Source organism: Cherax quadricarinatus, chromosome 66, assembly GCF_038502225.1.
Source record: "Cherax quadricarinatus isolate ZL_2023a chromosome 66, ASM3850222v1, whole genome shotgun sequence".
In the NCBI taxonomy this organism is placed as follows: Eukaryota; Metazoa; Arthropoda; class Malacostraca; order Decapoda; family Parastacidae; genus Cherax; species Cherax quadricarinatus.
In genome coordinates this window covers 19,068,859-19,074,880 of record NC_091357.1, presented here as the reverse complement: position 1 = coordinate 19,074,880, position 6,022 = coordinate 19,068,859, and positions in this window count along the sequence as shown.

Here is a 6,022-nt window from a genome sequence, read left to right as displayed (position 1 = left end):
GAAGTGTATATACACTTGGTGGCGTATAGTATCAATATACACTGGGAGGTGTATGTCCCGCAGGTATATATACACTGAGAGGTGTATATCCCGCAGGTGTATATACACTGAGAGGTGTATGTCCCACAGGTGTATGTACACTGAGAGGTGTATGTCCCACAGGTGTATATACACTGGGAGGTGTATGTCCCACAGGTGTATATACACTGAGAGGTGTATGTCCCGGAGGTATATATACACTGGGAGGTGTATGTCCCACAGGTGTATATACACTGGGAGGTGTATGTCCCACAGGTGTGTATACACTGGGAGGTGTATGTCCCACAGGTGTATGTACACTGAGAGGTGTATGTCCCACAGGTGTTTTACCTGGAGTTTACCTGGAGAGAGTTTCGGGGGTCAACGCCCCCGCGGCCCGGTCTGTGACCAGGCCTCCTGGTGGATCAGCGCCTGATCAACCAGGCTGTTGCTGCTGGCTGCACGCAAACCAACGTACGAGCCACAGCCCGGCTGATCAGGAACTGACTTTAGGTGCTTGTCCAGTGCCAGCTTGAAGACTGCCAGGGGTCTGTTGGTAATCCCCCTTATGTGTGCTGGGAGGCAGTTGAACAGTCTCGGGCCCCTGACACTTATTGTATGGTCTCTTAACGTGCTAGTGACACCCCTGCTTTTCATTGGGGGGATGGTGCATCGTCTGCCAAGTCTTTTGCTTTCGTAGTGAGTGATTTTCGTGTGCAAGTTCGGTACTAGTCCCTCTAGGATTTTCCAGGTGTATATAATCATGTATCTCTCCCTCCTGCGTTCCAGGGAATACAGGTTTAGGAACCTCAAGCGCTCCCAGTAATTGAGGTGTTTTATCTCCGTTATGCGCGCCGTGAAAGTTCTCTGTACATTTTCTAGGTCGGCAATTTCACCTGCCTTGAAAGGTGCTGTTAGTGTGCAGCAATATTCCAGCCTAGAAAGAACAAGTGACCTGAAGAATGTCATCATGGGCTTGGCCTCCCTAGTTTTGAAGGTTCTCATTATCCATCCTGTCATTTTTCTAGCAGATGCGATTGATACAATGTTATGGTCCTTGAAGGTGAGATCCTCCGACATAATCACTCCCAGGTCTTTGGCGTTGGTGTTTCGCTCTATTTTGTGGCCAGAATTTGTTTTGTACTCTGATGAAGATTTAATTTCCTCATGTTTACCATATCTGAGTAATTGAAATTTCTCATCGTTGAACTTCATATTGTTTTCTGCAGCCCACTGAAAGATTTGGTTGATGTCCGCCTGGAGCCTTGCAGTGTCTGCAATGGAAGACACTGTCATGCAGATTCGGGTGTCATCTGCAAAGGAAGACACGGTGCTGTGGCTGACATCCTTGTCTATGTCGGATATGAGGATGAGGAACAAGATGGGAGCGAGTACTGTGCCTTGTGGAACAGAGCTTTTCACCGTAGCTGCCACGGTGGCCCGGTGGCCTGGTGGCTAAAGCTCCCGCTTCACACACGGAGGGCCCGGGTTCGATTCCCGGCGGGTGGAAACATTCCGACACGTTTCCTTACACCTGTTGTCCTGTTCACCTAGCAGCAAATAGGTACCTGGGTGTTAGTCGACTGGTGTGGGTCGCATCCTGGGGGACAAGATTAAGGACCCCAATGGAAATAAGTCAGACAGTCCTCGATGACGCACTGACTTTCTTGGGTTATCCTGGGTGGCTAACCCTCCGGGGTTAAAAATCCGAACGAAATCCTATCTTATCTTATCTTTACTCTGTTGACGACTACTCTCTGTGTTCTGTTAGTGAGGAAATTATAGATCCATCGACCGACTTTTCCTGTTATTCCTTTAGCACGCATTTTGTGCGCTATTACGCCATGGTCACACTTGTCGAAGGCTTTTGCAAAGTCTGTATATATTTCATCTGCATTCTTTTTGTCTTCTAGTGCATTTAGGACCTTGTCGTAGTGATCCAATAGTTGAGACAGACAGGAGCGACCTGTTCTAAACCCATGTTGCCCTGGGTTGTGTAACTGATGGGTTTCTAGATGGGTGGTGATCTTGCTTCTTAGGACCCTTTCAAAGATTTTTATGATATGGGATGTTAGTGCTATTGGTCTGTAGTTCTTTGCTGTTGCTTTACTGCCCCCTTTGTGGAGTGGGGCTATGTCTGTTGTTTTTAATAACTGAGGGACGACCCCCGTGTCCATGCTCCCTCTCCATAGGATGGAAAAGATGAACATCAAAATGGTATAAAATACCGACAGGTTGGTAGGTAAGACACAAAGGCAACAGTTAGGCAACTTTATTCCGAAACGTTTCGCCTACTGTGTAGGCGAAACGTTTCGGAATAAAGTTGCCTAACTGTTGCCTTTGTGTCTTACCTACCAGGATGGAAAAGGCTCGTGATAGGGGCTTCTTGCAGTTCTTGATGAACACAGAGTTCCATGAGTCTGGCCCTGGGGCAGAGTGCATGGGCATGTCATTTATCGCCTGTTCGAAGTCATTTGGCGTCAGGATAACATCGGATAGGCTTGTGTTAATCAAATTTTGTGGCTCTCTCATAAAAAATTCATTTTGATCTTCGACTCTCAGTCTGGTTAGCGGCTTGCTAAAAACTGAGTCATATTGGGACTTGAGTAGCTCACTCATTTCCTTGCTGTCATCTGTGTAGGACCCATCTTGTTTAAGTAGGGGCCCGATACTGGACGTTGTTCTCGATTTTGATTTGGCATAGGAGAAGAAATACTTCGGGTTTCTTTCGATTTCATTTATGGCTTTTAGTTCTTCCCGCGATTCCTGACTCCTAAAGGATTCTTTTAGCTTAAGTTCGATGCTTGCTATTTCTCTGACCAGTGTCTCCCTACGCATTTCAGATATATTGACCTCTTTTAGCCGCTCTGTTATTCTTTTCCGTCGCCTGTAAAGGGAGCGCCTGTCTCTTTCTATTTTACATCTACTCCTCCTTTTTCTTAGAGGAATAAGCCTTGTGCATACATCGAGTGCCACCGACTTAATCTGTTCTAGGCATAAGTTGGGGTCTGTGTTGCTTAGTATATCTTCCCAGCTTATATCGGTTAGGACTTGGTTTACCTGGTCCCACTTTATGTTTTTGTTATTGAAGTTGAATTTGGTGAATGCTCCCTCGTGACTAGTCTCATTTTGTCGGTCTGGGGCTCCACGCATACATGTCTGAACCTCAATTATGTTGTGATCTGAGTATATTGTTTTTGATATGGTGACATTTCTTATCAGATCATCATTGTTAGTGAAGATGAGGTCTAGTGTATTCTCCAGTCTAGTAGGCTCTATTATTTGCTGGTTTAAATTGAATTTTGTGCAGAGATTTAAAAGCTCGTGTGAGTGTGAGTTTTCATCAGAGCTGCCTCCTGGTGTTATTACTGCAACAATATTATTTGCTATATTCCTCCATTTTAGGTGCCTTAAGTTGAAATCCCCCAGGAGCAAGATGTTGGGTGCAGAAGCTGGAAGATTTTCCAGACAGTGGTCAATTTTTAACAGCTGTTCCTGGAATTGCTGGGATGTTGCATCCGGAGGCTTGTAGACTACCACAATGACTAGGTTTTGGTTCTCGATCTTTACTGCTAAAACTTCCACTACATCATTTGAGGCATTAAGCAGTTCTGTGCAAACAAGTGACTCTGCAATGTACAGGCCAACACCCCCCCCCCCCTTTTGCCTGTTCACTCTGTCACATCTGTATAGGTTGTAACCTGGGATCCATATTTCGTTGTCCAAGTGATCCTTTATGTGGGTCTCAGTGAAAGCCGCGAACATTGCCTTTGCCTCTGCAAGCAGTCCACGGATGAAAGGTATTTTGTTGTTTGTTGCTGGCTTTAGACCCTGTATATTTGCAAAGAAGAATGTTATCGGACTGGTGGTATTGTTGGTACTGGGGGAGGATTATACACTGTATATACACTGGGAGGTGTATGTCCCGCAGGTGTATATACACTGGGAGGTGTATGTCCCACTGGTGTATATACACTGAGAGCTGTATGTCCCACAGGTGTATATACACTGGGAGGTGTATGTCCCACAGGTGTATATACACTGGGAGGTGTATGTCCCACAGGTATATATACACTGGGAGGTGTATGTCCCGCAGGTATATATACACTGGGAGGTGTGTCCCACAGGTGCATATACACTGGGAGGTGTATGTCCCACAGGCATATATACACTGGGAGGTGTATGTCCCGCAGGTGTATATACACTGGGAGGTGTATGTCCCACAGGTGTATATACACTGGGAGGTGTATGTCCCACAGGTATATATACACTGGGAGGTGTATGTCCCACAGGTATATATACACTGGGAAGTGTATGTCCCACAGGTGTATATACACTGGGAGATGTATGTCCCACAGGTATATATACACTGGGAGGTGTATGTCCCACAGGTATATATACACTGGGAGGTGTATGTCCCACAGGTATATATACACTGGGAGGTGTATGTCCCACAGGTATATATACACTGGGAGGTGTATGTCCCACAGGTATATATACACTGGGAGGTGTATGTCCCACAGGTATATATACACTGGGAGGTGTATGTCCCACAGGTATATATACACTGGGAGGTGTATGTCCCACAGGTATATATACACTGGGAGGTGTATGTCCCACAGGTATATATACACTAAGAGTGTATTTAATTATTTTTGACTGGAATATTGCTGCACACTAACAGCACCTTTCAAGGCAGGTGAAATTGCTGACCTAGAAAATGTACAGAGAACCTTCACGGCGCGCATAACGGAGATAAAACACCTCAATTACTGGGAGCGCTTGAGGTTCCTGAACCTGTATTCCCTGGAACGCAGGAGGGAGAGATACATGATTATATACACCTGGAAAATCCTAGAGGGACTAGTACCGAAATTGCACACGAAAATCACTCAGAACGAAAGCAAAAGACTTGGCAGACGATGCAACATCTCCCCAATGAAAAGCAGGGGTGTCACTAGCACGTTAAGAGACCATACAATAAGTGTCAGGGGCCCGAGACTGTTCAACTGCCTCCCAGCATACATAAGGGGGATTACCCCTTATGTATGCATAAGGGCAGTCTTCAAGCTGGCACTGGACAAGCACCTAAAGTCGGTACCTGACCAGCCGGGCTGTGGCTCGTACGTTGGTTTGCGTGCAGCCAGCAGTAACAGCCTGGTTGATCAGGTCTGATCCACCAGGAGGCCTGGTCACAGACCAGGCCGCGGGGGCGTTGACCCCCTGAACTCTCTCCAGGTAAACTCCAAACAGTCACCAGGTGACCTACAGCCTTACTGACCTTCATGTTAGGTTAGGTCAAGTTCGTCAGGAAACACAAGTGTTGCCAGACGCGGGTCTTAGATGATGACCCGACGTTGGAGCTTTCGGACATCTGACCGAGGCCTTCCGCTGGCTTACCGGTCCACCCCTTTAAAAGTTATGGTTATAGTTATAACTATTTCTTGGTATCCTCGTGTAGTAGACAGACTAATTAAACCCACAAAAAAATACAAAGAAATAAATCCAGTCGTTGTAAAAAGAGCATAAATGCATAATCTAGTAAATATACAGAACATTTTATATATTAGACTTATTTTTCAACTAATGCTCAAGCTTTTCTTTAGTTTTATAGTCGAAAATATAATCAAATATAATAAAAATGAATATAATTGATAAATACGTTGCCAGCCACACGAAATGTATTTTAATCCAGTTTTATATTATTTTAAAACAGACGGATGCTCGTGGGTCCTTATACTGACATGTGCCACTAGTCCAGAGGTAAAAATAATGTTTTATTTATAATATTAGCAGTAATTTGAGAGAATTATACAATCATTTTTTTTCAAATGGCTAGATCCTTCCCTCATTTTCCAATAATACCCGAAGTTATCCACAACGTCAAATAAATTTAACAGATGTGAATAAATACGTATACAGGAATATTAAACATGTCTAGGCAAGGTATAATAAAAAATATACTAGGGAAAGAGTGCCTCTGGGTGCAAATTACAGGGTAAAA